The sequence below is a fragment of the Phalangium opilio genome, unplaced genomic scaffold (assembly GCF_054372755.1).
Source record: "Phalangium opilio isolate 3A_F unplaced genomic scaffold, DU_Popi_V2 ptg000095l_1, whole genome shotgun sequence".
In the NCBI taxonomy this organism is placed as follows: domain Eukaryota; kingdom Metazoa; phylum Arthropoda; class Arachnida; order Opiliones; family Phalangiidae; genus Phalangium; species Phalangium opilio.
In genome coordinates this window covers 3,704,608-3,724,391 of record NW_028324200.1, presented here as the reverse complement: position 1 = coordinate 3,724,391, position 19,784 = coordinate 3,704,608, and the positions used below count along the sequence as shown (strand labels likewise).

Below are 19,784 nucleotides of genomic sequence, written 5' to 3'. Positions count from 1 at the left end.
AAGACAACGGCACGCAGTGTTCCTAATTGGTCTCCCTCCCAAGTACTGACTGCGCTTGACGCTGCTTAATTTCGGTGATCGGACGAGAACCGGTGTTTTCAGCGTGATATGGCCGTTGCCGAGAACTTTAGTTAGTTATTCGAATTTAAAACTAATTTGACAAATTACCCTTCTGCATGTTTGAAAAAAAAGAAACTCTGTTTGCTTTTCTCATATCTGGTGGATTTTAAAAAAGGAAACTACACTGTAAAAGACAACGGCACGCAGTGTTCCTAAGTGGTCTCCCTCCCAAGTACTGACTGCGCTCGACGCTGCTTAACTTCGGTGATCGGACGAGAACCGGTGTTTTCAGCGTGATATGGCCGTTGCCGAGAACTTTAGTTAGTTATTCGAATTTAAAACTAATTTGACAAATTAACTTTCTGCATGTTTGAAAAAAAAGAAACTCTGTTTGCTTTTCTCATATCTGGTGGATTTTAAAAAAGGAAACTACACTGTAAAAGACAACGGCACGCAGTGTTCCTAAGTGGTCTCCCTCCCAAGTACTGACTGCGCTCGACGCTGCTTAACTTCGAAGATCGGACGAGAACCGGTGTTTTCAGCGTGATATGGCCGTTGCCGAGAACTTTAGTTAGTTATTCGAATTTAAAACTAATTTGACAAATTACCCTTCTGCATGTTTGAAAAAAAAGAAACTGTTTGCTTTTCTCATATCTGGTGGATTTTAAAAAAGGAAACTACACTGTAAAAGACAACGGCACGCAGTGTTCCTAAGTGGTCTCCCTCCCAAGTACTGACTGCGCTCGACGCTGCTTAACTTCGAAGATCGGACGAGAACCGGTGTTTTCAGCGTGATATGGCCGTTGCCGAGAACTTTAGTTAGTTATTCGAATTTAAAACTAATTTGACAAATTACCCTTCTGCATGTTTGAAAAAAAAGAAACTCTGTTTGCTTTTCTCATATCTGGTGGATTTTAAAAAAGGAAACTACACTGTAAAAGACAACGGCACGCAGTGTTCCTAAGTGGTCTCCCTCCCAAGTACTGACTGCGCTCGACGCTGCTTAACTTCGGTGATCGGACGAGAACCGGTGTTTTCAGCGTGATATGGCCGTTGCCGAGAACTTTAGTTAGTTATTCGAATTTAAAACTAATTTGACAAATTACCCTTCTGCATGTTTGAAAGATAAGAAACTCTGTTTGCTTTTCTCATATCTGGTGGATTTTAAAAAAGGAAACTACACTGTAAAAGACAACGGCACGCAGTGTTCCTAAGTGGTCTCCCTCCCAAGTACTGACTGCGCTCGACGCTGCTTAACTTCGGTGATCGGACGAGAACCGGTGTTTTCAGCGTGATATGGCCGTTGCCGAGAACTTTAGTTAATAATTCGAATTTAAAACTTATTAGACAAATTACCCTTCTCCATGTTTTTTTAAAAAAAAGGAAACTCTCTTTGCTTTTCTCATATCTGATGGATTTTAAAAAAGGAAACTAAAGTGTAAAAGACAACGGCACGCAGTGTTCCTAAGTGGTCTCCCTCCCAAGTACTGACTGCGCTCGACGCTGCTTAACTTCGGTGATCGGACGAGAACCGGTGTTTTCAGCGTGATATGGCCGTTGCCGAGAACTGTGGTTAGTTATTCGAATTTAAAACTAATTAGACAAATTACCCTTCTGCATGTTTGAAAAAAAAAGAAACTCTGTTTGCTTTTCTCATATCTGGTGGATTTTAAAAAAGGAAACTACACTGTAAAAGACAACGGCACGCAGTGTTCCTAATTGGTCTCCCTCCCAAGTACTGACTGCGCTTGACGCTGCTTAATTTCGGTGATCGGACGAGAACCGGTGTTTTCAGCGTGATATGGCCGTTGCCGAGAACTTTAGTTAGTTATTCGAATTTAAAACTAATTTGACAAATTACCCTTCTGCATGTTTGAAAAAAAAGAAACTCTGTTTGCTTTTCTCATATCTGGTGGATTTTAAAAAAGGAAACTACACTGTAAAAGACAACGGCACGCAGTGTTCCTAAGTGGTCTCCCTCCCAAGTACTGACTGCGCTCGACGCTGCTTAACTTCGGTGATCGGACGAGAACCGGTGTTTTCAGCGTGATATGGCCGTTGCCGAGAACTTTAGTTAGTTATTCGAATTTAAAACTAATTTGACAAATTAACTTTCTGCATGTTTGAAAAAAAAGAAACTCTGTTTGCTTTTCTCATATCTGGTGGATTTTAAAAAAGGAAACTACACTGTAAAAGACAACGGCACGCAGTGTTCCTAAGTGGTCTCCCTCCCAAGTACTGACTGCGCTCGACGCTGCTTAACTTCGAAGATCGGACGAGAACCGGTGTTTTCAGCGTGATATGGCCGTTGCCGAGAACTTTAGTTAGTTATTCGAATTTAAAACTAATTTGACAAATTACCCTTCTGCATGTTTGAAAAAAAAGAAACTGTTTGCTTTTCTCATATCTGGTGGATTTTAAAAAAGGAAACTACACTGTAAAAGACAACGGCACGCAGTGTTCCTAAGTGGTCTCCCTCCCAAGTACTGACTGCGCTTGACGCTGCTTAACTTCGGTGATCGGACGAGAACCGGTGTTTTCAGCGTGATATGGCCGTTGCCGAGAACTTTAGTTAGTTATTCGAATTTAAAACTAATTTGACAAATTACCCTTCTGCATGTTTGAAAAAAAAGAAACTCTGTTTGCTTTTCTCATATCTGGTGGATTTTAAAAAAGGAAACAACACTGTAAAAGACAACGGCACGCAGTGTTCCTAAGTGGTCTCCCTCCCAAGTACTGACTGCGCTCGACGCTGCTTAACTTCGAAGATCGGACGAGAACCGGTGTTTTCAGCGTGATATGGCCGTTGCCGAGAACTTTAGTTAGTTATTCGAATTTAAAACTAATTTGACAAATTGCCCTTCTGCATGTTTGAAAAAAAAGAAACTCTGTTTGCTTTTCTCATATCTGATGGATTTTAAAAAAGGAAACTAAAGTGTAAAAGACAATGGCACGCAGTGTTCCTAAGTGGTCTCCCTCCCAAGTACTGACTGCGCTCGACGCTGCTTAACTTCGGTGATCGGACGAGAACCGGTGTTTTCAGCGTGATATGGCCGTTGCCGAGAACTGTGGTTAGTTATTCGAATTTAAAACTAATTAGACAAATTACCCTTCTGCATGTTTGAAAAAAAAGAAACTCTGTTTGCTTTTCTCATATCTGGTGTATTTTAAAAAAGGAAACTACACTGTAAAAGACAACGGCACGCAGTGTTCCTAATTGGTCTCCCTCCCAAGTACTGACTGCGCTTGACGCTGCTTAACTACGGTGATCGGACGAGAACCGGTGTTTTCAGCGTGATATGGCCGTTGCCGAGAACTTTAGTTAGTTATTCGAATTTAAAACTAATTTGACAAATTACCCTTCTGCATGTTTGAAAAAAAAGAAACTCTGTTTGCTTTTCTCATATCTGGTGGATTTTAAAAAAGGAAACTACACTGTAAAAGACAACGGCACGCAGTGTTCCTAAGTGGTCTCCCTCCCAAGTACTGACTGCGCTCGACGCTGCTTAACTTCGGTGATCGGACGAGAACCGGTGTTTTCAGCGTGATATGGCCGTTGCCGAGAACTTTAGTTAGTTATTCGAATTTAAAACTAATTTGACAAATTAACTTTCTGCATGTTTGAAAAAAAAGAAACTCTGTTTGCTTTTCTCATATCTGGTGGATTTTAAAAAAGGAAACTACACTGTAAAAGACAACGGCACGCAGTGTTCCTAAGTGGTCTCCCTCCCAAGTACTGACTGCGCTCGACGCTGCTTAACTTCGAAGATCGGACGAGAACCGGTGTTTTCAGCGTGATATGGCCGTTGCCGAGAACTTTAGTTAGTTATTCGAATTTAAAACTAATTTGACAAATTACCCTTCTGCATGTTTGAAAAAAAAGAAACTGTTTGCTTTTCTCATATCTGGTGGATTTTAAAAAAGGAAACTACACTGTAAAAGACAACGGCACGCAGTGTTCCTAAGTGGTCTCCCTCCCAAGTACTGACTGCGCTTGACGCTGCTTAACTTCGGTGATCGGACGAGAACCGGTGTTTTCAGCGTGATATGGCCGTTGCCGAGAACTTTAGTTAGTTATTCGAATTTAAAACTAATTTGACAAATTACCCTTCTGCATGTTTGAAAAAAAAGAAACTCTGTTTGCTTTTCTCATATCTGGTGGATTTTAAAAAAGGAAACAACACTGTAAAAGACAACGGCACGCAGTGTTCCTAAGTGGTCTCCCTCCCAAGTACTGACTGCGCTCGACGCTGCTTAACTTCGAAGATCGGACGAGAACCGGTGTTTTCAGCGTGATATGGCCGTTGCCGAGAACTTTAGTTAGTTATTCGAATTTAAAACTAATTTGACAAATTGCCCTTCTGCATGTTTGAAAAAAAAGAAACTCTGTTTGCTTTTCTCATATCTGATGGATTTTAAAAAAGGAAACTAAAGTGTAAAAGACAATGGCACGCAGTGTTCCTAAGTGGTCTCCCTCCCAAGTACTGACTGCGCTCGACGCTGCTTAACTTCGGTGATCGGACGAGAACCGGTGTTTTCAGCGTGATATGGCCGTTGCCGAGAACTGTGGTTAGTTATTCGAATTTAAAACTAATTAGACAAATTACCCTTCTGCATGTTTGAAAAAAAAGAAACTCTGTTTGCTTTTCTCATATCTGGTGTATTTTAAAAAAGAAAACTACACTGTAAAAGACAACGGCACGCAGTGTTCCTAATTGGTCTCCCTCCCAAGTACTGACTGCGCTTGACGCTGCTTAACTACGGTGATCGGACGAGAACCGGTGTTTTCAGCGTGATATGGCCGTTGCCGAGAACTTTAGTTAGTTATTCGAATTTAAAACTAATTTGACAAATTACCCTTCTGCATGTTTGAAAGATAAGAAACTCTGTTTGCTTTTCTCATATCTTGGTGATTTTAAAAAAGGAAACTACACTGTAAAAGACAACGGCACGCAGAGTTCCTAAGTGGTCTCCCTCCCAAGTACTGACTGCGCTCGACGCTGCTTAACTTCGGTGATCGGACGAGAACCGGTGTTTTCAGCGTGATATGGCCGTCGCCGAGACCTTTAGTTAATAATTCGAATTTAAAACTTATTAGACAAATTACCCTTCTCCATGTTTTTTTTAAAAAAAGGAAACTCTCTTTGCTTTTCTCATATCTGTTGGATTTTAAAAAAGGAAACTACACTGTAAAAGACAACGGCACGCAGTGTTCCTAAGTGGTCTCCCTCCCAAGTACTGACTACGCTTGACGCTGCTTAATTTCGGTGATCGGACGAGAACCGGTGTTTTCAGCGTGATATGGCCGTCGCCGAGATTTTTAGTTAGTTATTCGAATTTAAAACTAATTTGACAAATTACCCTTCTGCATGTTTGAAAGATAAGAAACTCTGTTTGCTTTTCTCATATCTGGTGGATTTTAAAAAGGGAAACTACACTGTAAAAGACAACGGCACGCAGTGTTCCTAAGTGGTCTCCCTCCCAAGTACTGACAGCGCTCGACGCTGCTTAACTTCGGTGATCGGACGAGAACCGGTGTTTTCAGCGTGATATGGCCGTTACCGAGAACTTTAGTTAGTTATTCGAATTTAAAACTAATTTGACAAATTACCCTTCTGCATGTTTGAAAAAAAAGAAACTCTGTTTGCTTTTCTCATACCTGGTGGATTTTAAAAAAGGAAACTACACTGTAAAAGACAACGGCACGCAGTGTTCCTAATTGGTCTCCCTCCGAAGTACTGACTGCGCTTGACGCTGCTTAACTTCGGTGATCGGACGAGAACCGGTGTTTTCAGCGTGATATGGCCGTTGCCGAGAACTTTAGTTAGTTATTCGAATTTAAAACTAATTTGACAAATTACCCTTCTGCATGTTTGAAAGATAAGAAACTCTGTTTGCTTTTCTCATATCTGGTGGATTTTAAAAAAGGAAACTACACTGTAAAAGACAACGGCACGCAGTGTTCCTAAGTGGTCTCCCTCCCAAGTACTGACTGCGCTCGACGCTGCTTAACTTCGGTGATCGGACGAGAACCGGTGTTTTCAGCGTGATATGGCCGTTGCCGAGAACTTTAGTTAATAATTCGAATTTAAAACTTATTAGACAAATTACCCTTCTCCATGTTTTTTTAAAAAAAAGGAAACTCTCTTTGCTTTTCTCATATCTGATGGATTTTAAAAAAGGAAACTAAAGTGTAAAAGACAACGGCACGCAGTGTTCCTAAGTGGTCTCCCTCCCAAGTACTGACTGCGCTCGACGCTGCTTAACTTCGGTGATCAGACGAGAACCGGTGTTTTCAGCGTGATATGGCCGTTGCCGAGAACTGTGGTTAGTTATTCGAATTTAAAACTAATTAGACAAATTACCATTCTGCATGTTTGAAAAAAAAAGAAACTCTGTTTGCTTTTCTCATATCTGGTGGATTTTAAAAAAGGAAACTACACTGTAAAAGACAACGGCACGCAGTGTTCCTAATTGGTCTCCCTCCCAAGTACTGACTGCGCTTGACGCTGCTTAATTTCGGTGATCGGACGAGAACCGGTGTTTTCAGCGTGATATGGCCGTTGCCGAGAACTTTAGTTAGTTATTCGAATTTAAAACTAATTTGACAAATTACCCTTCTGCATGTTTGAAAAAAAAGAAACTGTTTGCTTTTCTCATATCTGGTGGATTTTAAAAAAGGAAACTACACTGTAAAAGACAACGGCACGCAGTGTTCCTAAGTGGTCTCCCTCCCAAGTACTGACTACGCTTGACGCTGCTTAATTTCGGTGATCGGACGAGAACCGGTGTTTTCAGCGTGATATGGCCGTCGCCGAGATTTTTAGTTAGTTATTCGAATTTAAAACTAATTTGACAAATTACCCTTCTGCATGTTTGAAAGATAAGAAACTCTGTTTGCTTTTCTCATATCTGGTGGATTTTAAAAAAGGAAACTACACTGTAAAAGACAACGGCACGCAGTGTTCCTAAGTGGTCTCCCTCCCAAGTACTGACAGCGCTCGACGCTGCTTAACTTCGGTGATCGGACGAGAACCGGTGTTTTCAGCGTGATATGGCCGTTACCGAGAACTTTAGTTAGTTATTCGAATTTAAAACTAATTTGACAAATTACCCTTCTGCATGTTTGAAAAAAAAGAAACTCTGTTTGCTTTTCTCATACCTGGTGGATTTTAAAAAAGGAAACTACACTGTAAAAGACAACGGCATGCAGTGTTCCTAATTGGTCTCCCTCCCAAGTACTGACTGCGCTCGACGCTGCTTAACTTCGGTGATCGGACGAGAACCGGTGTTTTCAGCGTGATATGGCCGTTGCCGAGACCTTTAGTTAATAATTCGAATTTAAAACTTATTAGACAAATTACCCTTCTCCATGTTTTTTTAAAAAAAAGGAAACTCTCTTTGCTTTTCTCATATCTGTTGGATTTTAAAAAAGGAAACTAAAGTGTAAAAGACAATGGCACGCAGTGTTCCTAAGTGGTCTCCCTCCCAAGTACTGACTGCGCTCGACGCTGCTTAACTTCGGTGATCGGACGAGAACCGGTGTTTTCAGCGTGATATGGCCGTTGCCGAGAACTGTGGTTAGTTATTCGAATTTAAAACTAATTAGACAAATTACCCTTCTGCATGTTTTCAAAAAAAGAAACTCTGTTTGCTTTTCTCATATCTGGTGGATTTTAAAAAAGGAAACTACACTGTAAAAGACAACGGCACGCAGTGTTCCTAATTGGTCTCCCTCCCAAGTACTGACTGCGCTTGACGCTGCTTAATTTCGGTGATCGGACGAGAACCGGTGTTTTCAGCGTGATATGGCCGTTGCCGAGAACTTTAGTTAGTTATTCGAATTTAAAACTAATTTGACAAATTACCCTTCTGCATGTTTTCAAAAAATAAAAAAAAAGAAACTCTGTTTGCTTTTCTCATATCTGGTAGATTTTAAAAAAGGAAACTAAACTGTAAAAGACAACGGCACGCAGTATTCCTAAGTGGTCTCCCTCCCAAGTACTGACTGCGTTCGACGCTGCTTAACTTCGGTGATAGGACGAGAACCGGTGTTTTCAGCGTGATATGGCCGTTGCCGAGACCTTTAGTTAATAATTCGAATTTAAAACTTATTAGACAAATTACCCTTCTCCATGTTTTTTTAAACAAAAGGAAACTCTCTTTGCTTTTCTCATATCTGTTGGATTTTAAAAAAGGAAACTAAAGTGTAAAAGACAATGGCACGCAGTGTTCCTAAGTGGTCTCCCTCCCAAGTACTGACTGCGCTCGACGCTGCTTAACTTCGGTGATCGGACGAGAACCGGTGTTTTCAGCGTGATATGGCCGTTGCCGAGAACTGTGGTTAGTTATTCGAATTTAAAACTAATTAGACAAATTACCCTTCTGCATGTTTTCAAAAAAAGAAACTCTGTTTGCTTTTCTCATATCTGGTGGATTTTAAAAAAGGAAACTACACTGTAAAAGACAACGGCACGCAGTGTTCCTAATTGGTCTCCCTCCCAAGTACTGACTGCGCTTGACGCTGCTTAATTTCGGTGATCGGACGAGAACCGGTGTTTTCAGCGTGATATGGCCGTTGCCGAGAACTTTAGTTAGTTATTCGAATTTTAAACTAATTTGACAAATTACCCTTCTGCATGTTTGAAAGATAAGAAACTCTGTTTGCTTTTCTCATATCTGGTGGATTTTAAAAAAGGAAACTACACTGTAAAAGACAACGGCACGCAGTGTTCCTAAGTGGTCTCCCTCCCAAGTACTGACTGCGCTCGACGCTGCTTAACTTCGGTGATCGGACGAGAACCGGTGTTTTCAGCGTGATATGGCCGTTGCCGAGAACTTTAGTTAATAATTCGAATTTAAAACTTATTAGACAAATTACCCTTCTCCATGTTTTTTTAAAAAAAAGGAAACTCTCTTTGCTTTTCTCATATCTGTTGGATTTTAAAAAAGGAAACTAAAGTGTAAAAGACAACGGCACGCAGTGTTCCTAAGTGGTCTCCCTCCCAAGTACTGACTGCGCTCGACGCTGCTTAACTTCGGTGATCGGACGAGAACCGGTGTTTTCAGCGTGATATGGCCGTTGCCGAGAACTGTGGTTAGTTATTCGAATTTAAAACTAATTAGACAAATTACCCTTCTGCATGTTTGAAAAAAAAGAAACTCTGTTTGCTTTTCTCATATCTGGTGGATTTTAAAAAAGGAAACTACACTGTAAAAGATAACGGCACGCAGTGTTCCTAATTGGTCTCCCTCCCAAGTACTGACTGCGCTTGACGCTGCTTAATTTCGGTGATCGGACGAGAACCGGTGTTTTCAGCGTGATATGGGCGTTGCCGAGAACTTTAGTTAGTTATTCGAATTTAAAACTAATTTGACAAATTACCCTTCTGCATGTTTGAAAAAAAAGAAACTCTGTTTGCTTTTCTCATATCTGGTGGATTTTAAAAAAGGAAACTACACTGTAAAAGACAACGGCACGCAGTGTTCCAAAGTGGTCTCCCTCCCAAGTACTGACTGCGCTTGACGCTGCTTAACTTCGGTGATCGGACGAGAACCGGTGTATTCAGCGTGATATGGCCGTTGCCGAGAACTTTAGTTAGTTATTCGAATTTAAAACTAATTTGACAAATTACCCTTCTGCATGTTTGAAAAAAAAGGAACTCTGTTTGCTTTTCTCATATCTGGTGGATTTTAAAAAAGGAAACTACACTGTAAAAGACAACGGCATGCAGTGTTCCTAATTGGTCTCCCTCCCAAGTACTGACTGCGCTTGACGCTGCTTAATTTCGGTGATCGGACGAGAACCGGTGTTTTCAGCGTGATATGGCCGTCGCCGAGATTTTTAGTTAGTTATTCGAATTTAAAACTAATTTGACAAATTACCCTTCTGCATGTTTGAAAGATAAGAAACTCTGTTTGCTTTTCTCATATCTGGTGGATTTTAAAAAAGGAAACTACACTGTAAAAGACAACGGCACGCAGTGTTCCTAAGTGGTCTCCCTCCCAAGTACTGACTGCGCTCGACGCTGCTTAACTTCGGTGATCGGACGAGAACCGGTGTTTTCAGCGTGATATGGCCGTTGCCGAGAACTTTAGTTAGTTATTCGAATTTAAAACTAATTTGACAAATTACCCTTCTGCATGTTTGAAAAAAAAGAAACTCTGTTTGCTTTTCTCATATCTGGTGGATTTTAAAAAAGGAAACTACACTGTAAAAGACAACGGCACGCAGTGTTCCTAAGTGGTCTCCCTCCCAAGTACTGACTGCGCTCGACGCTGCTTAACTTCGGTGATCGGACGAGAACCGGTGTTTTCAGCGTGATATGGCCGTTGCCGAGAACTTTAGTTAGTTATTCGAATTTAAAACTAATTTGACAAATTACCCTTCTGCATGTTTGAAAAAAAAGAAACTCTGTTTGCTTTTCTCATATCTGGTGGATTTTAAAAAGGGAAACTACACTGTAAAAGACAACGGCACGCAGTGTTCCTAAGTGGTCTCAGTCCCAAGTACTGACTGCGCTCGACGCTGCTTAACTTCGGTGATCGGACGAGAACCGGTGTTTTCAGCGTGATATGGCCGTTGCCGAGAACTTTAGTTAGTTATTCGAATTTAAAACTAATTTGACAAATTACCCTTCTGCATGTTTGAAAAAAAAGAAACTCTGTTTGCTTTTCTCATATCTGGTGGATTTTAAAAAAGGAAACTACACTGTAAAAGACAACGGCATGCAGTGTTCCTAATTGGTCTCCCTCCCAAGTACTGACTGCGCTTGACGCTGCTTAATTTCGGTGATCGGACGAGAACCGGTGTTTTCAGCGTGATATGGCCGTCGCCGAGATTTTTAGTTAGTTATTCGAATTTAAAACTAATTTGACAAATTACCCTTCTGCATGTTTGAAAGATAAGAAACTCTGTTTGCTTTTCTCATATCTGGTGGATTTTAAAAAAGGAAACTACACTGTAAAAGACAACGGCACGCAGTGTTCCTAAGTGGTCTCCCTCCCAAGTACTGACTGCGCTCGACGCTGCTTAACTTCGGTGATCGGACGAGAACCGGTGTTTTCAGCGTGATATGGCCGTTGCCGAGAACTTTAGTTAGTTATTCGAATTTAAAACTAATTTGACAAATTACCCTTCTGCATGTTTGAAAAAAAAGAAACTCTGTTTGCTTTTCTCATATCTGGTGGATTTTAAAAAAGGAAACTACACTGTAAAAGACAACGGCACGCAGTGTTCCTAAGTGGTCTCCCTCCCAAGTACTGACTGCGCTCGACGCTGCTTAACTTCGGTGATCGGACGAGAACCGGTGTTTTCAGCGTGATATGGCCGTTGCCGAGAACTTTAGTTAGTTATTCGAATTTAAAACTAATTTGACAAATTACCCTTCTGCATGTTTGAAAAAAAAGAAACTCTGTTTGCTTTTCTCATATCTGGTGGATTTTAAAAAGGGAAACTACACTGTAAAAGACAACGGCACGCAGTGTTCCTAAGTGGTCTCAGTCCCAAGTACTGACTGCGCTCGACGCTGCTTAACTTCGGTGATCGGACGAGAACCGGTGTTTTCAGCGTGATATGGCCGTTGCCGAGAACTTTAGTTAGTTATTCGAATTTAAAACTAATTTGACAAATTACCCTTCTCCATGTTTTTTTAAAAAAAAAGAAACTCTCTTTGCTTTTCTCATATCTGGTAGATTTTAAAAAAGGAAACTAAACTGTGAAAGACAACGGCACGCAGTATTCCTAAGTGGTCTCCCTCCCAAGTACTGACTGCGTTCGACGCTGCTTAACTTCGGTGATCGGACGAGAACCGGTGTTTTCAGCGTGATATGGCCGTTGCCGAGACCTTTAGTTAATAATTCGAATTTAAAACTTATTAGACAAATTACCCTTCTCCATGTTTTTTTAAAAAAAAAAAAACTCTCTTTGCTTTTCTCATATCTGTTGGATTTTAAAAAAGGAAACTAAAGTGTAAAAGACAATGGCACGCAGTGTTCCTAAGTGGTCTCCCTCCCAAGTACTGACTGCGCTCGACGCTGCTTAACTTCGGTGATCGGACGAGAACCGGTGTTTTCAGCGTGATATGGCCGTTGCCGAGAACTGTGGTTAGTTATTCGAATTTAAAACTAATTAGACAAATTACCCTTCTGCATGTTTGAAAAAAAAGAAACTCTGTTTGCTTTTCTCATATCTGGTGGATTTTAAAAAAGGAAACTACACTGTAAAAGACAACGGCACGCAGTGTTCCTAATTGGTCTCCCTCCCAAGTACTGACTGCGCTTGACGCTGCTTAATTTCGGTGATCGGACGAGAACCGGTGTTTTCAGCGTGATATGGCCGTTGCCGAGAACTTTAGTTAGTTATTCGAATTTAAAACTAATTTGACAAATTACCCTTCTGCATGTTTGAAAGATAAGAAACTCTGTTTGCTTTTCTCATATCTGGTGGATTTTAAAAAAGGAAACTACACTGTAAAAGACAACGGCACGCGGTGTTCCTAAGTGGTCTCCCTCCCAAGTATTGACTGCGCTCGACGCTGCTTAACTTCGGTGATCGGACGAGAACCGGTGTTTTCAGCGTGATATGGCCGTTGCCGAGAACTTTAGTTAATAATTCGAATTTAAAACTTATTAGACAAATTACCCTTCTCCATGTTTTTTTAAAAAAAAGGAAACTCTCTTTGCTTTTCTCATATCTGTTGGATTTTAAAAAAGGAAACTAAAGTGTAAAAGACAACGGCACGCAGTGTTCCTAAGTGGTCTCCCTCCCAAGTACTGACTGCGCTCGACGCTGCTTAACTTCGGTGATCGGACGAGAACCGGTGTTTTCAGCGTGATATGGCCGTTGCCGAGAACTGTGGTTAGTTATTCGAATTTAAAACTAATTAGACAAATTACCCTTCTGCATGTTTGAAAAAAAAGAAACTCTGTTTGCTTTTCTCATATCTGGTGGATTTTAAAAAAGGAAACTACACTGTAAAAGACAACGGCACGCAGTGTTCCTAATTGGTCTCCCTCCCAAGTACTGACTGCGCTTGACGCTGCCTAATTTCGGTGATCGGACGAGAACCGGTGTTTTCAGCGTGATATGGCCGTTGCCGAGAACTTTAGTTAGTTATTCGAATTTAAAACTAATTTGACAAATTACCCTTCTGCATGTTTGAAAGATAAGAAACTCTGTTTGCTTTTCTCATATCTGGTGGATTTTAAAAAAGGAAACTACACTGTAAAAGACAACGGCACGCAGTGTTCCTAAGTGGTCTCCCTCCCAAGTACTGACTGCGCTCGACGCTGCTTAACTTCGGTGATCGGACGAGAACCGGTGTATTCAGCGTGATATGGCCGTTGCCGAGAACTTTAGTAAGTTATTCGAATTTAAAACTAATTTGACAAATTACCCTTCTGCATGTTTGAAAAAAAAGAAACTCTGTTTGCTTTTCTCATATCTGGTGGATTTTAAAAAAGGAAACTACACTGTAAAAGACAACGGCACGCAGTGTTCCTAAGTGGTCTCCCTCCCCAGTACTGACTGCGCTCGACGCTGCTTAACTTCGGTGATCGGACGAGAACCGGTGTTTTCAGCGTGATATGGCCGTTGCCGAGAACTTTAGTTAGTTATTCGAATTTAAAACTAATTTGACAAATTACCCTTCTGCATGTTTGAAAAAAAAGAAACTCTGTTTGCTTTTCTCATATCTGGTAGATTTTAAAAAAGGAAACTAAACTGTAAAAGACAACGGCACGCAGTATTCCTAAGTGGTCTCCCTCCCAAGTACTGACTGCGCTCGACGCTGCTTAACTTCGGTGATCGGACGAGAACCGGTGTTTTCAGCGTGATATGGACGTTGCCGACAACTTTAGTTAGTTATTCGAATTTAAAACTAATTTGACAAATTAACTTTCTGCATGTTTGAAAAAAAAGAAACTCTGTTTGCTTTTCTCATATCTGGTGGATTTTAAAAAAGGAAACTACACTGTAAAAGACAACGGCACGCAGTGTTCCTAAGTGGTCTCCCTCCCAAGTACTGACTACGCTTGACGCTGCTTAATTTCGGTGATCGGACGAGAACCGGGGTTTTCAGCGTGATATGGCCGTCGCCGAGATTTTTAGTTAGTTATTCGAATTTAAAACTAATTTGACAAATTACCCTTCTGCATGTTTGAAAGATAAGAAACTCTGTTTGCTTTTCTCATATCTGGTGGATTTTAAAAAAGGAAACTACACTGTAAAAGACAACGGCACGCAGTGTTCCTAAGTGGTCTCCCTCCCAAGTACTGACTGCGCTCGACGCTGCTTAACTTCGGTGATCGGACGAGAACCGGTGTTTTCAGCGTGATATGGCCGTTGCCGAGAATTTTAGTTAGTTATTCGAATTTAAAACTAATTTGACAAATTACCCTTCTGCATGTTTTCAAAAAATAAAAAAAAATAAACTCTGTTTGCTTTTCTCATATCTGGTGGATTTTAAAAAAGGAAACTACACTGTAAAAGACAACGGCACGCAGTGTTCCTAAGTGGTCTCCCTCCCAAGTACTGACTGCGCTCGACGCTGCTTAACTTCGGTGATCGGACGAGAACCGGTGTTTTCAGCGTGATATGGCCGTTGCCGAGAACTTTAGTTAGTTATTCGAATTTGAAACTAATTTGACAAATTACCCTTCTGCATGTTTGAAAAAAAAGAAACTCTGTTTGCTTTTCTCATATCTGGTGGATTTTAAAAAAGGAAACTACACTATAAAAGACAACGGCACGCAGTGTTCCTAAGTGGTCTCCCTCCCAAGTACTGCCTGCGCTCGACGCTGCTTAACTTCGGTGATCGGACGAGAACCGGTGTTTTCAGCGTGATATGGCCGTTGCCGAGAACTTTAGTTAGTTATTCGAATTTAAAACTAATTTGACAAATTAACTTTCTGCATGTTTGAAAAAAAAAGAAACTCTGTTTGGTTTTCTCATATCTGGTGGATTTTAAAAAAGGAAACTACACTGTAAAAGACAACGGCACGCAGTGTTCCTAAGTGGTCTCCCTCCCAAGTACTGACTGCGCTCGACGCTGCTTAACTTCGCTGATCGGACGAGAACCGGTGTTTTCAGCGTGATATGGCCGTTGCCGAGAACTTTAGTTAGTTATTCGAATTTAAAACTAATTTGACAAATTACCCTTCTGCATGTTTTCAAAAAATAAAAAAAAGAAACTCTGTTTGCTTTTCTCATATCTGGTAGATTTTAAAAAAGGAAACTAAACTGTAAAACACAACGGCACGCAGTATTCCTAAGTGGTCTCCCTCCCAAGTACTGACTGCGCTCGATGCAGCTAAACTTTGGTGATCGTACGAGAACCGGTGTTTTCAGCGTGATATGGCCGTCGCCGAGATCTTTAGTTAGTTATCCGAATTTAAAACTAATTAGACAAATTACCCTTCTGTATGTTTGAAAAAAAAGAAACTCTGTTTGCTGTTCTAATATCTGGTGGATTTTAAAAAAGGAAACTACACTGTAAAAGACAACGGCACGCAGTGTTCCTAATTGGTCTCCCTCCCAAGTACTGACTGCGCTTGACGCTGCTTAATTTCGGTGATCGGACGAGAACCGGGGTTTTCAGCGTGATATGGCCGTCGCCGAGATCTTTAGTTAGTTATTCGAATTTAAAACTAATTTGACAAATTACCCTTCTGCTTGTTTGAAAGATAAGAAACTCTGTTTGCTTTTCTCATATCTGGTGGATTTTAAAAAAGGAAACTACACCGTAAAAGGCAACGGCACGCAGTGTTCCTAAGTGGTCTCCCTCCCAAGTACTGACTGCGCTCGACGCCGCTTAACTTCGGTGATCGTACGAGAACCGGTGTTTTCAGCGTGATATGGCCGTCGCCGAGATCTTTAGTTAGTTATTCGAATTTAAAACTAATTTGACAAATTACCCTTCTGCATTTTTTCAAACAATAAAAAAAGAAACTCTGTTTGCTTTTCTCATATCTGGTGGATTTTAAAAAAGGAAACTACACTGTAAAAGACAACGGCACGCAGTGTTTCTAAGTGGTCTCCCTCCCAAGTACTGACTGCGCTCGACGCTGCTTAACTTCGGTGATCGGACGAGAACCGGTGTTTTCAGCGTGATATGGCCGTTGCCGAGAACGTTAGTTAGTTATTCGAATTTAAAACTAATTTGAGAAATTACCCTTCTGCATGTTTTCAAAAAATAAAAAAAAGAAACTCTGTTTGCTTTTCTCATATCTGGTAGATTTTAAAAAAGGAAACTAAACTGTAAAAGACAACGGCACGCAGTATTCCTAAGTGGTCTCCCTCCCAAGTACTGACTGCGCTTGACGCAGCTTAACTTCGGTGATCGGACGAGAACCGGTGTTTTCAGCGTGATATGGCCGTTGCCGAGAACTGTGGTTAGTTATTCGAATTTAAAACTAATTAGACAAATTACCCTTCTGCATGTTTTCAAAAAATAAAAAAAAGAAACTCTGTTTGCTTTTCTCATATCTGGTGGATTTTAAAAAAGGAAACTACACTGTAAAAGACAACGGCACGCAGTGTTCCTAAGTGGTCTCCCTCCCAAGTACTGACTGCGCTCGACGCTGCTTAACTTCGGTGATCGTACGAGAACCGGTGTTTTCAGCGTGATATGGCCGTCGCCGAGATCTTTAGTTAGTTATTCGAATTTAAAACTAATTTGACAAATTACCCTTCTGCATTTTTTCAAACAATAAAAAAAGAAACTCTGTTTGCTTTTCTCATATCTGGTGGATTTTAAAAAAGGAAACTACACTGTAAAAGACAACGGCACGCAGTGTTTCTAAGTGGTCTCCCTCCCAAGTACTGACTGCGCTCGACGCTGCTTAACTTCGGTGATCGGACGAGAACCGGTGTTTTCAGCGTGATATGGCCGTTGCCGAGAACGTTAGTTAGTTATTCGAATTTAAAACTAATTTGACAAATTACCCTTCTGCATGTTTTCAAAAAATAAAAAAAAGAAACTCTGTTTGCTTTTCTCATATCTGGTAGATTTTAAAAAAGGAAACTAAACTGTAAAAGACAACGGCACGCAGTATTCCTAAGTGGTCTCCCTCCCAAGTACTGACTGCGCTCGACGCAGCTTAACTTCGGTGATCGGACGAGAACCGGTGTTTTCAGCGTGATATGGCCGTTGCCGAGAACTGTGGTTAGTTATTCGAATTTAAAACTAATTAGACAAATTACCCTTCTGCATGTTTTCAAAAAATAAAAAAAAGAAACTCTGTTTGCTTTTCTCATATCTGGTGGATTTTAAAAAAGGAAACTACACTGTAAAAGACAACGGCACGCAGTGTTCCTAAGTGGTCTCCCTCCCAAGTACTGACTGCGCTCGACGCTGCTTAACTTCGGTGATCGTACGAGAACCGGTGTTTTCAGCGTGATATGGCCGTCGCCGAGATCTTTAGTTAGTTATTCGAATTTAAAACTAATTTGACAAATTACCCTTCTGCATGTTTGAAAAAAAAGAAACTCTGTTTCCTTTTCTCATATCTGGTGGATTTTAAAAAAGGAAACTACACTGTAAAAGACAACGGCACGCAGTGTTCCTAAGTGGTCTCCCTCCCAAGTACTGACTGCGCTCGACGCTGCTTAACTTCGGTGATCGTACGAGAACCGGTGTTTTCAGCGTGATATGGCCGTCGCCGAGATCTTTAGTTAGTTATTCGAATTTAAAACAAATTAGACAAATTACCCTTCTGTATGTTTGAAAAAAAAGAAACTCTGTTTGCTGTTCTAATATCTGGTGGATTTTAAAAAAGGAAACTACACTGTAAAAGACAACGGCACGCAGTGCTCCTAATTGGTCTCCCTCCCAAGTACTGACTGCGCTTGACGCTGCTTAATTTCGGTGATCGGACGAGAACCGGTGTTTTCAGCGTGATATGGCCGTCGCCGAGATCTTTAGTTAGTTATTCGAATTTAAAACTAATTTGACAAATTACCCTTCTGCTTGTTTGAAAGATAAGAAACTCTGTTTGCTTTTCTCATATCTGGTGGATTTTAAAAAAGGAAACTACACTGTAAAAGGCAACGGCACGCAGTGTTCCTAAGTGGTCTCCCTCCCAAGTACTGACTGCGCTCGACGCTGCTTAACTTCGGTGATCGTACGAGAACCGGTGTTTTCAGCGTGATATGGCCGTCGCCGAGATCTTTAGTTAGTTATTCGAATTTAAAACTAATTTGACAAATTACCCTTCTGCATTTTTTCAAACAATAAAAAAAGAAACTCTGTTTGCTTTTCTCATATCTGGTGGATTTTAAAAAAGGAAACTACACTGTAAAAGACAACGGCACGCAGTGTTTCTAAGTGATCTCCCTCCCAAGTACTGACTGCGCTCGACGCTGCTTAACTTCGGTGATCGGACGAGAACCGGTGTTTTCAGCGTGATATGGCCGTTGCCGAGAACTGTGGTTAGTTATTCGAATTTAAAACTAATTAGACAAATTACCCTTCTGTATGTTTGAAAAAAAAGAAACTCTGTTTGCTGTTCTAATATCTGGTGGATTTTAAAAAAGGAAACTACACTGTAAAAGACAACGGCACGCAGTGTTCCTAATTGGTCTCCCTCCCAAGTACTGACTGCGCTTGACGCTGCTTAATTTCGGTGATCGGACGAGAACCGGTGTTTTCAGCGTGATATGGCCGTCGCCGAGATCTTTAGTTAGTTATTCGAATTTAAAACTAATTTGACAAATTACCCTTCTGCTTGTTTGAAAGATAAGAAACTCTGTTTGCTTTTCTCATATCTGGTGGATTTTAAAAAAGGAAACTACACTGTAAAAGACAACGGCACGCAGTGTTCCTAAGTGGTCTCCCTCCCAAGTACTGACTGCGCTCGACGCTGCTTAACTTCGGTGATCGTACGAGAACCGGTGTTTTCAGCGTGATATGGCCGTCGCCCAGATCTTTGGTTAGTTATTCGAATTTAAAACTAATTTGACAAATTACCCTTCTGCATTTTTTCAAACAATAAAAAAAGAAACTCTGTTTGCTTTTCTCATATCTGGTGGATTTTAAAAAAGGAAACTACACTGTAAAAGACAACGGCACGCAGTGTTCCTAATTGGTCTCCCTCCCAAGTACTGACTGCGCTTGACGCTGCTTAATTTCGGTGATCGGACGAGAACCGGTGTTTTCAGCGTGATATGGCCGTCGCCGAGATTTTTAGTTAGTTATTCGAATTTAAAACTAATTTGACAAATTACCCTTCCGCATGTTTGAAAGATAAGAAACTCTGTTTGCTTTTCTCATATCTGGTGGATTTTAAAAAAGGAAAATACACTGTAAAAGACAACGGCACGCAGTGTTTCTAAGTGGTCTCCCTCCCAAGTACTGACTGCGCTCGACGCTGCTTAACTTCGGTGATCGGACGAGAACCGGTGTTTTCAGCGTGATATGGCCGTTGCCGAGAACGTTAGTTAGTTATTCGAATTTAAAACTAATTTGACAAATTACCCTTCTGCATGTTTGAAAAAAAAGAAACTCTGTTTCCTTTTCTCATATCTGGTGGATTTTAAAATAAGAAACTACACTGTAAAAGACAACGGCACGCAGTGTTCCTAAGTGGTCTCCCTCCCAAGTACTGACTGCGCTCGACGCTGCTTAACTTCGGTGATCGGACGAGAACCGGTGTTTTCAGCGTGATATGGCCGTTGCCGAGAACTTTAGTTAGTTATTCGAATTTAAAACTAATTTGACAAATTA

At 40.9% G+C, this 19,784-nt stretch overlaps 57 non-coding genes and 22 pseudogenes across 57 annotated transcripts; all 79 read right to left on the bottom strand.

Annotated features, from left to right (window-relative positions):
• Nucleotide 1: 1 nt before the first annotated feature.
• LOC149636905 (5S ribosomal RNA) lies at nucleotides 2-120 on the bottom strand (annotated as a pseudogene).
• A 131-nt stretch (nucleotides 121-251) lies between these two features.
• On the bottom strand, nucleotides 252-370 carry LOC149636904 (5S ribosomal RNA). The gene has a single exon (XR_016373320.1). It is a non-coding gene; the product is annotated as a 5S ribosomal RNA (ribosomal RNA).
• A 131-nt stretch (nucleotides 371-501) lies between these two features.
• On the bottom strand, nucleotides 502-620 carry LOC149636903 (5S ribosomal RNA). The gene has a single exon (XR_016373062.1). It is a non-coding gene; the product is annotated as a 5S ribosomal RNA (ribosomal RNA).
• Nucleotides 621-749: 129 nt separating this feature from the next.
• LOC149636902 (5S ribosomal RNA) lies at nucleotides 750-868 on the bottom strand. Its single transcript, XR_016373061.1, has one exon. It is a non-coding gene; the product is annotated as a 5S ribosomal RNA (ribosomal RNA).
• Nucleotides 869-999: 131 nt separating this feature from the next.
• Nucleotides 1,000-1,118, bottom strand: LOC149636901 (5S ribosomal RNA). The gene has a single exon (XR_016373319.1). It is a non-coding gene; the product is annotated as a 5S ribosomal RNA (ribosomal RNA).
• Nucleotides 1,119-1,249: 131 nt separating this feature from the next.
• Nucleotides 1,250-1,368, bottom strand: LOC149636900 (5S ribosomal RNA). Its single transcript, XR_016373318.1, has one exon. It is a non-coding gene; the product is annotated as a 5S ribosomal RNA (ribosomal RNA).
• A 135-nt stretch (nucleotides 1,369-1,503) lies between these two features.
• On the bottom strand, nucleotides 1,504-1,622 carry LOC149636899 (5S ribosomal RNA). The gene has a single exon (XR_016373317.1). It is a non-coding gene; the product is annotated as a 5S ribosomal RNA (ribosomal RNA).
• Nucleotides 1,623-1,754: 132 nt separating this feature from the next.
• Nucleotides 1,755-1,873, bottom strand: LOC149636898 (5S ribosomal RNA; annotated as a pseudogene).
• Nucleotides 1,874-2,004: 131 nt separating this feature from the next.
• LOC149636897 (5S ribosomal RNA) lies at nucleotides 2,005-2,123 on the bottom strand. The gene has a single exon (XR_016373316.1). It is a non-coding gene; the product is annotated as a 5S ribosomal RNA (ribosomal RNA).
• A 131-nt stretch (nucleotides 2,124-2,254) lies between these two features.
• LOC149636896 (5S ribosomal RNA) lies at nucleotides 2,255-2,373 on the bottom strand. Its single transcript, XR_016373060.1, has one exon. It is a non-coding gene; the product is annotated as a 5S ribosomal RNA (ribosomal RNA).
• Nucleotides 2,374-2,502: 129 nt separating this feature from the next.
• Nucleotides 2,503-2,621, bottom strand: LOC149636895 (5S ribosomal RNA). The gene has a single exon (XR_016372690.1). It is a non-coding gene; the product is annotated as a 5S ribosomal RNA (ribosomal RNA).
• Nucleotides 2,622-2,752: 131 nt separating this feature from the next.
• Nucleotides 2,753-2,871, bottom strand: LOC149636894 (5S ribosomal RNA). Its single transcript, XR_016373059.1, has one exon. It is a non-coding gene; the product is annotated as a 5S ribosomal RNA (ribosomal RNA).
• A 131-nt stretch (nucleotides 2,872-3,002) lies between these two features.
• Nucleotides 3,003-3,121, bottom strand: LOC149636893 (5S ribosomal RNA). The gene has a single exon (XR_016372751.1). It is a non-coding gene; the product is annotated as a 5S ribosomal RNA (ribosomal RNA).
• A 131-nt stretch (nucleotides 3,122-3,252) lies between these two features.
• LOC149636892 (5S ribosomal RNA) lies at nucleotides 3,253-3,371 on the bottom strand. The gene has a single exon (XR_016373109.1). It is a non-coding gene; the product is annotated as a 5S ribosomal RNA (ribosomal RNA).
• A 131-nt stretch (nucleotides 3,372-3,502) lies between these two features.
• On the bottom strand, nucleotides 3,503-3,621 carry LOC149636891 (5S ribosomal RNA). Its single transcript, XR_016373315.1, has one exon. It is a non-coding gene; the product is annotated as a 5S ribosomal RNA (ribosomal RNA).
• Nucleotides 3,622-3,752: 131 nt separating this feature from the next.
• On the bottom strand, nucleotides 3,753-3,871 carry LOC149636890 (5S ribosomal RNA). Its single transcript, XR_016373058.1, has one exon. It is a non-coding gene; the product is annotated as a 5S ribosomal RNA (ribosomal RNA).
• A 129-nt stretch (nucleotides 3,872-4,000) lies between these two features.
• Nucleotides 4,001-4,119, bottom strand: LOC149636889 (5S ribosomal RNA). Its single transcript, XR_016372688.1, has one exon. It is a non-coding gene; the product is annotated as a 5S ribosomal RNA (ribosomal RNA).
• A 131-nt stretch (nucleotides 4,120-4,250) lies between these two features.
• Nucleotides 4,251-4,369, bottom strand: LOC149636888 (5S ribosomal RNA). The gene has a single exon (XR_016373057.1). It is a non-coding gene; the product is annotated as a 5S ribosomal RNA (ribosomal RNA).
• A 131-nt stretch (nucleotides 4,370-4,500) lies between these two features.
• Nucleotides 4,501-4,619, bottom strand: LOC149636887 (5S ribosomal RNA). The gene has a single exon (XR_016372750.1). It is a non-coding gene; the product is annotated as a 5S ribosomal RNA (ribosomal RNA).
• A 131-nt stretch (nucleotides 4,620-4,750) lies between these two features.
• Nucleotides 4,751-4,869, bottom strand: LOC149636886 (5S ribosomal RNA). Its single transcript, XR_016373107.1, has one exon. It is a non-coding gene; the product is annotated as a 5S ribosomal RNA (ribosomal RNA).
• Nucleotides 4,870-5,000: 131 nt separating this feature from the next.
• On the bottom strand, nucleotides 5,001-5,119 carry LOC149636885 (5S ribosomal RNA). Its single transcript, XR_016372474.1, has one exon. It is a non-coding gene; the product is annotated as a 5S ribosomal RNA (ribosomal RNA).
• Nucleotides 5,120-5,254: 135 nt separating this feature from the next.
• On the bottom strand, nucleotides 5,255-5,373 carry LOC149636884 (5S ribosomal RNA; annotated as a pseudogene).
• Nucleotides 5,374-5,504: 131 nt separating this feature from the next.
• On the bottom strand, nucleotides 5,505-5,623 carry LOC149636883 (5S ribosomal RNA). Its single transcript, XR_016372934.1, has one exon. It is a non-coding gene; the product is annotated as a 5S ribosomal RNA (ribosomal RNA).
• Nucleotides 5,624-5,754: 131 nt separating this feature from the next.
• On the bottom strand, nucleotides 5,755-5,873 carry LOC149636882 (5S ribosomal RNA). The gene has a single exon (XR_016372976.1). It is a non-coding gene; the product is annotated as a 5S ribosomal RNA (ribosomal RNA).
• A 131-nt stretch (nucleotides 5,874-6,004) lies between these two features.
• LOC149636881 (5S ribosomal RNA) lies at nucleotides 6,005-6,123 on the bottom strand. Its single transcript, XR_016373314.1, has one exon. It is a non-coding gene; the product is annotated as a 5S ribosomal RNA (ribosomal RNA).
• A 135-nt stretch (nucleotides 6,124-6,258) lies between these two features.
• Nucleotides 6,259-6,377, bottom strand: LOC149636880 (5S ribosomal RNA). Its single transcript, XR_016373472.1, has one exon. It is a non-coding gene; the product is annotated as a 5S ribosomal RNA (ribosomal RNA).
• A 132-nt stretch (nucleotides 6,378-6,509) lies between these two features.
• Nucleotides 6,510-6,628, bottom strand: LOC149636879 (5S ribosomal RNA; annotated as a pseudogene).
• Nucleotides 6,629-6,757: 129 nt separating this feature from the next.
• LOC149636878 (5S ribosomal RNA) lies at nucleotides 6,758-6,876 on the bottom strand (annotated as a pseudogene).
• Nucleotides 6,877-7,007: 131 nt separating this feature from the next.
• Nucleotides 7,008-7,126, bottom strand: LOC149636877 (5S ribosomal RNA). The gene has a single exon (XR_016372932.1). It is a non-coding gene; the product is annotated as a 5S ribosomal RNA (ribosomal RNA).
• A 131-nt stretch (nucleotides 7,127-7,257) lies between these two features.
• LOC149636876 (5S ribosomal RNA) lies at nucleotides 7,258-7,376 on the bottom strand. The gene has a single exon (XR_016373056.1). It is a non-coding gene; the product is annotated as a 5S ribosomal RNA (ribosomal RNA).
• Nucleotides 7,377-7,511: 135 nt separating this feature from the next.
• On the bottom strand, nucleotides 7,512-7,630 carry LOC149636875 (5S ribosomal RNA). The gene has a single exon (XR_016372749.1). It is a non-coding gene; the product is annotated as a 5S ribosomal RNA (ribosomal RNA).
• Nucleotides 7,631-7,761: 131 nt separating this feature from the next.
• On the bottom strand, nucleotides 7,762-7,880 carry LOC149636874 (5S ribosomal RNA; annotated as a pseudogene).
• Nucleotides 7,881-8,020: 140 nt separating this feature from the next.
• On the bottom strand, nucleotides 8,021-8,139 carry LOC149636873 (5S ribosomal RNA; annotated as a pseudogene).
• Nucleotides 8,140-8,274: 135 nt separating this feature from the next.
• LOC149636872 (5S ribosomal RNA) lies at nucleotides 8,275-8,393 on the bottom strand. Its single transcript, XR_016372748.1, has one exon. It is a non-coding gene; the product is annotated as a 5S ribosomal RNA (ribosomal RNA).
• Nucleotides 8,394-8,524: 131 nt separating this feature from the next.
• LOC149636871 (5S ribosomal RNA) lies at nucleotides 8,525-8,643 on the bottom strand (annotated as a pseudogene).
• A 131-nt stretch (nucleotides 8,644-8,774) lies between these two features.
• LOC149636870 (5S ribosomal RNA) lies at nucleotides 8,775-8,893 on the bottom strand. Its single transcript, XR_016373313.1, has one exon. It is a non-coding gene; the product is annotated as a 5S ribosomal RNA (ribosomal RNA).
• Nucleotides 8,894-9,028: 135 nt separating this feature from the next.
• On the bottom strand, nucleotides 9,029-9,147 carry LOC149636869 (5S ribosomal RNA). Its single transcript, XR_016373312.1, has one exon. It is a non-coding gene; the product is annotated as a 5S ribosomal RNA (ribosomal RNA).
• A 131-nt stretch (nucleotides 9,148-9,278) lies between these two features.
• On the bottom strand, nucleotides 9,279-9,397 carry LOC149636868 (5S ribosomal RNA; annotated as a pseudogene).
• Nucleotides 9,398-9,528: 131 nt separating this feature from the next.
• On the bottom strand, nucleotides 9,529-9,647 carry LOC149636867 (5S ribosomal RNA). Its single transcript, XR_016372866.1, has one exon. It is a non-coding gene; the product is annotated as a 5S ribosomal RNA (ribosomal RNA).
• Nucleotides 9,648-9,778: 131 nt separating this feature from the next.
• On the bottom strand, nucleotides 9,779-9,897 carry LOC149636866 (5S ribosomal RNA; annotated as a pseudogene).
• Nucleotides 9,898-10,028: 131 nt separating this feature from the next.
• LOC149636865 (5S ribosomal RNA) lies at nucleotides 10,029-10,147 on the bottom strand. Its single transcript, XR_016373311.1, has one exon. It is a non-coding gene; the product is annotated as a 5S ribosomal RNA (ribosomal RNA).
• Nucleotides 10,148-10,278: 131 nt separating this feature from the next.
• Nucleotides 10,279-10,397, bottom strand: LOC149636864 (5S ribosomal RNA). Its single transcript, XR_016373309.1, has one exon. It is a non-coding gene; the product is annotated as a 5S ribosomal RNA (ribosomal RNA).
• A 131-nt stretch (nucleotides 10,398-10,528) lies between these two features.
• On the bottom strand, nucleotides 10,529-10,647 carry LOC149636863 (5S ribosomal RNA; annotated as a pseudogene).
• A 131-nt stretch (nucleotides 10,648-10,778) lies between these two features.
• Nucleotides 10,779-10,897, bottom strand: LOC149636862 (5S ribosomal RNA; annotated as a pseudogene).
• Nucleotides 10,898-11,028: 131 nt separating this feature from the next.
• On the bottom strand, nucleotides 11,029-11,147 carry LOC149636861 (5S ribosomal RNA). Its single transcript, XR_016373308.1, has one exon. It is a non-coding gene; the product is annotated as a 5S ribosomal RNA (ribosomal RNA).
• Nucleotides 11,148-11,278: 131 nt separating this feature from the next.
• Nucleotides 11,279-11,397, bottom strand: LOC149636860 (5S ribosomal RNA). The gene has a single exon (XR_016373307.1). It is a non-coding gene; the product is annotated as a 5S ribosomal RNA (ribosomal RNA).
• A 131-nt stretch (nucleotides 11,398-11,528) lies between these two features.
• On the bottom strand, nucleotides 11,529-11,647 carry LOC149636859 (5S ribosomal RNA; annotated as a pseudogene).
• Nucleotides 11,648-11,782: 135 nt separating this feature from the next.
• LOC149636858 (5S ribosomal RNA) lies at nucleotides 11,783-11,901 on the bottom strand. Its single transcript, XR_016373544.1, has one exon. It is a non-coding gene; the product is annotated as a 5S ribosomal RNA (ribosomal RNA).
• A 135-nt stretch (nucleotides 11,902-12,036) lies between these two features.
• Nucleotides 12,037-12,155, bottom strand: LOC149636857 (5S ribosomal RNA). The gene has a single exon (XR_016372746.1). It is a non-coding gene; the product is annotated as a 5S ribosomal RNA (ribosomal RNA).
• Nucleotides 12,156-12,286: 131 nt separating this feature from the next.
• LOC149636856 (5S ribosomal RNA) lies at nucleotides 12,287-12,405 on the bottom strand (annotated as a pseudogene).
• Nucleotides 12,406-12,536: 131 nt separating this feature from the next.
• LOC149636855 (5S ribosomal RNA) lies at nucleotides 12,537-12,655 on the bottom strand (annotated as a pseudogene).
• Nucleotides 12,656-12,790: 135 nt separating this feature from the next.
• LOC149636854 (5S ribosomal RNA) lies at nucleotides 12,791-12,909 on the bottom strand. The gene has a single exon (XR_016373306.1). It is a non-coding gene; the product is annotated as a 5S ribosomal RNA (ribosomal RNA).
• Nucleotides 12,910-13,040: 131 nt separating this feature from the next.
• On the bottom strand, nucleotides 13,041-13,159 carry LOC149636853 (5S ribosomal RNA; annotated as a pseudogene).
• A 131-nt stretch (nucleotides 13,160-13,290) lies between these two features.
• Nucleotides 13,291-13,409, bottom strand: LOC149636852 (5S ribosomal RNA). Its single transcript, XR_016373441.1, has one exon. It is a non-coding gene; the product is annotated as a 5S ribosomal RNA (ribosomal RNA).
• Nucleotides 13,410-13,540: 131 nt separating this feature from the next.
• LOC149636851 (5S ribosomal RNA) lies at nucleotides 13,541-13,659 on the bottom strand. Its single transcript, XR_016372577.1, has one exon. It is a non-coding gene; the product is annotated as a 5S ribosomal RNA (ribosomal RNA).
• Nucleotides 13,660-13,790: 131 nt separating this feature from the next.
• Nucleotides 13,791-13,909, bottom strand: LOC149636850 (5S ribosomal RNA). Its single transcript, XR_016372868.1, has one exon. It is a non-coding gene; the product is annotated as a 5S ribosomal RNA (ribosomal RNA).
• Nucleotides 13,910-14,040: 131 nt separating this feature from the next.
• LOC149636849 (5S ribosomal RNA) lies at nucleotides 14,041-14,159 on the bottom strand (annotated as a pseudogene).
• A 131-nt stretch (nucleotides 14,160-14,290) lies between these two features.
• LOC149636848 (5S ribosomal RNA) lies at nucleotides 14,291-14,409 on the bottom strand. The gene has a single exon (XR_016373305.1). It is a non-coding gene; the product is annotated as a 5S ribosomal RNA (ribosomal RNA).
• Nucleotides 14,410-14,549: 140 nt separating this feature from the next.
• Nucleotides 14,550-14,668, bottom strand: LOC149636847 (5S ribosomal RNA). Its single transcript, XR_016373304.1, has one exon. It is a non-coding gene; the product is annotated as a 5S ribosomal RNA (ribosomal RNA).
• A 131-nt stretch (nucleotides 14,669-14,799) lies between these two features.
• Nucleotides 14,800-14,918, bottom strand: LOC149636846 (5S ribosomal RNA). The gene has a single exon (XR_016372499.1). It is a non-coding gene; the product is annotated as a 5S ribosomal RNA (ribosomal RNA).
• Nucleotides 14,919-15,050: 132 nt separating this feature from the next.
• On the bottom strand, nucleotides 15,051-15,169 carry LOC149636845 (5S ribosomal RNA). Its single transcript, XR_016373088.1, has one exon. It is a non-coding gene; the product is annotated as a 5S ribosomal RNA (ribosomal RNA).
• A 139-nt stretch (nucleotides 15,170-15,308) lies between these two features.
• On the bottom strand, nucleotides 15,309-15,427 carry LOC149636844 (5S ribosomal RNA; annotated as a pseudogene).
• Nucleotides 15,428-15,558: 131 nt separating this feature from the next.
• Nucleotides 15,559-15,677, bottom strand: LOC149636843 (5S ribosomal RNA; annotated as a pseudogene).
• A 131-nt stretch (nucleotides 15,678-15,808) lies between these two features.
• Nucleotides 15,809-15,927, bottom strand: LOC149636842 (5S ribosomal RNA). Its single transcript, XR_016372602.1, has one exon. It is a non-coding gene; the product is annotated as a 5S ribosomal RNA (ribosomal RNA).
• A 138-nt stretch (nucleotides 15,928-16,065) lies between these two features.
• Nucleotides 16,066-16,184, bottom strand: LOC149636841 (5S ribosomal RNA). The gene has a single exon (XR_016372599.1). It is a non-coding gene; the product is annotated as a 5S ribosomal RNA (ribosomal RNA).
• Nucleotides 16,185-16,323: 139 nt separating this feature from the next.
• LOC149636840 (5S ribosomal RNA) lies at nucleotides 16,324-16,442 on the bottom strand. Its single transcript, XR_016373055.1, has one exon. It is a non-coding gene; the product is annotated as a 5S ribosomal RNA (ribosomal RNA).
• Nucleotides 16,443-16,581: 139 nt separating this feature from the next.
• LOC149636839 (5S ribosomal RNA) lies at nucleotides 16,582-16,700 on the bottom strand. Its single transcript, XR_016372563.1, has one exon. It is a non-coding gene; the product is annotated as a 5S ribosomal RNA (ribosomal RNA).
• Nucleotides 16,701-16,838: 138 nt separating this feature from the next.
• On the bottom strand, nucleotides 16,839-16,957 carry LOC149636838 (5S ribosomal RNA). Its single transcript, XR_016372598.1, has one exon. It is a non-coding gene; the product is annotated as a 5S ribosomal RNA (ribosomal RNA).
• A 139-nt stretch (nucleotides 16,958-17,096) lies between these two features.
• Nucleotides 17,097-17,215, bottom strand: LOC149636837 (5S ribosomal RNA). Its single transcript, XR_016372501.1, has one exon. It is a non-coding gene; the product is annotated as a 5S ribosomal RNA (ribosomal RNA).
• A 139-nt stretch (nucleotides 17,216-17,354) lies between these two features.
• LOC149636836 (5S ribosomal RNA) lies at nucleotides 17,355-17,473 on the bottom strand. Its single transcript, XR_016372562.1, has one exon. It is a non-coding gene; the product is annotated as a 5S ribosomal RNA (ribosomal RNA).
• A 131-nt stretch (nucleotides 17,474-17,604) lies between these two features.
• On the bottom strand, nucleotides 17,605-17,723 carry LOC149636835 (5S ribosomal RNA). The gene has a single exon (XR_016372561.1). It is a non-coding gene; the product is annotated as a 5S ribosomal RNA (ribosomal RNA).
• A 131-nt stretch (nucleotides 17,724-17,854) lies between these two features.
• LOC149636834 (5S ribosomal RNA) lies at nucleotides 17,855-17,973 on the bottom strand (annotated as a pseudogene).
• Nucleotides 17,974-18,104: 131 nt separating this feature from the next.
• Nucleotides 18,105-18,223, bottom strand: LOC149636833 (5S ribosomal RNA). Its single transcript, XR_016372496.1, has one exon. It is a non-coding gene; the product is annotated as a 5S ribosomal RNA (ribosomal RNA).
• A 138-nt stretch (nucleotides 18,224-18,361) lies between these two features.
• On the bottom strand, nucleotides 18,362-18,480 carry LOC149636832 (5S ribosomal RNA). Its single transcript, XR_016372993.1, has one exon. It is a non-coding gene; the product is annotated as a 5S ribosomal RNA (ribosomal RNA).
• A 131-nt stretch (nucleotides 18,481-18,611) lies between these two features.
• LOC149636831 (5S ribosomal RNA) lies at nucleotides 18,612-18,730 on the bottom strand (annotated as a pseudogene).
• Nucleotides 18,731-18,861: 131 nt separating this feature from the next.
• On the bottom strand, nucleotides 18,862-18,980 carry LOC149636830 (5S ribosomal RNA). The gene has a single exon (XR_016372560.1). It is a non-coding gene; the product is annotated as a 5S ribosomal RNA (ribosomal RNA).
• A 138-nt stretch (nucleotides 18,981-19,118) lies between these two features.
• Nucleotides 19,119-19,237, bottom strand: LOC149636829 (5S ribosomal RNA; annotated as a pseudogene).
• A 131-nt stretch (nucleotides 19,238-19,368) lies between these two features.
• Nucleotides 19,369-19,487, bottom strand: LOC149636828 (5S ribosomal RNA). The gene has a single exon (XR_016372597.1). It is a non-coding gene; the product is annotated as a 5S ribosomal RNA (ribosomal RNA).
• Nucleotides 19,488-19,618: 131 nt separating this feature from the next.
• Nucleotides 19,619-19,737, bottom strand: LOC149636827 (5S ribosomal RNA). The gene has a single exon (XR_016373303.1). It is a non-coding gene; the product is annotated as a 5S ribosomal RNA (ribosomal RNA).
• Nucleotides 19,738-19,784: the final 47 nt, after the last annotated feature.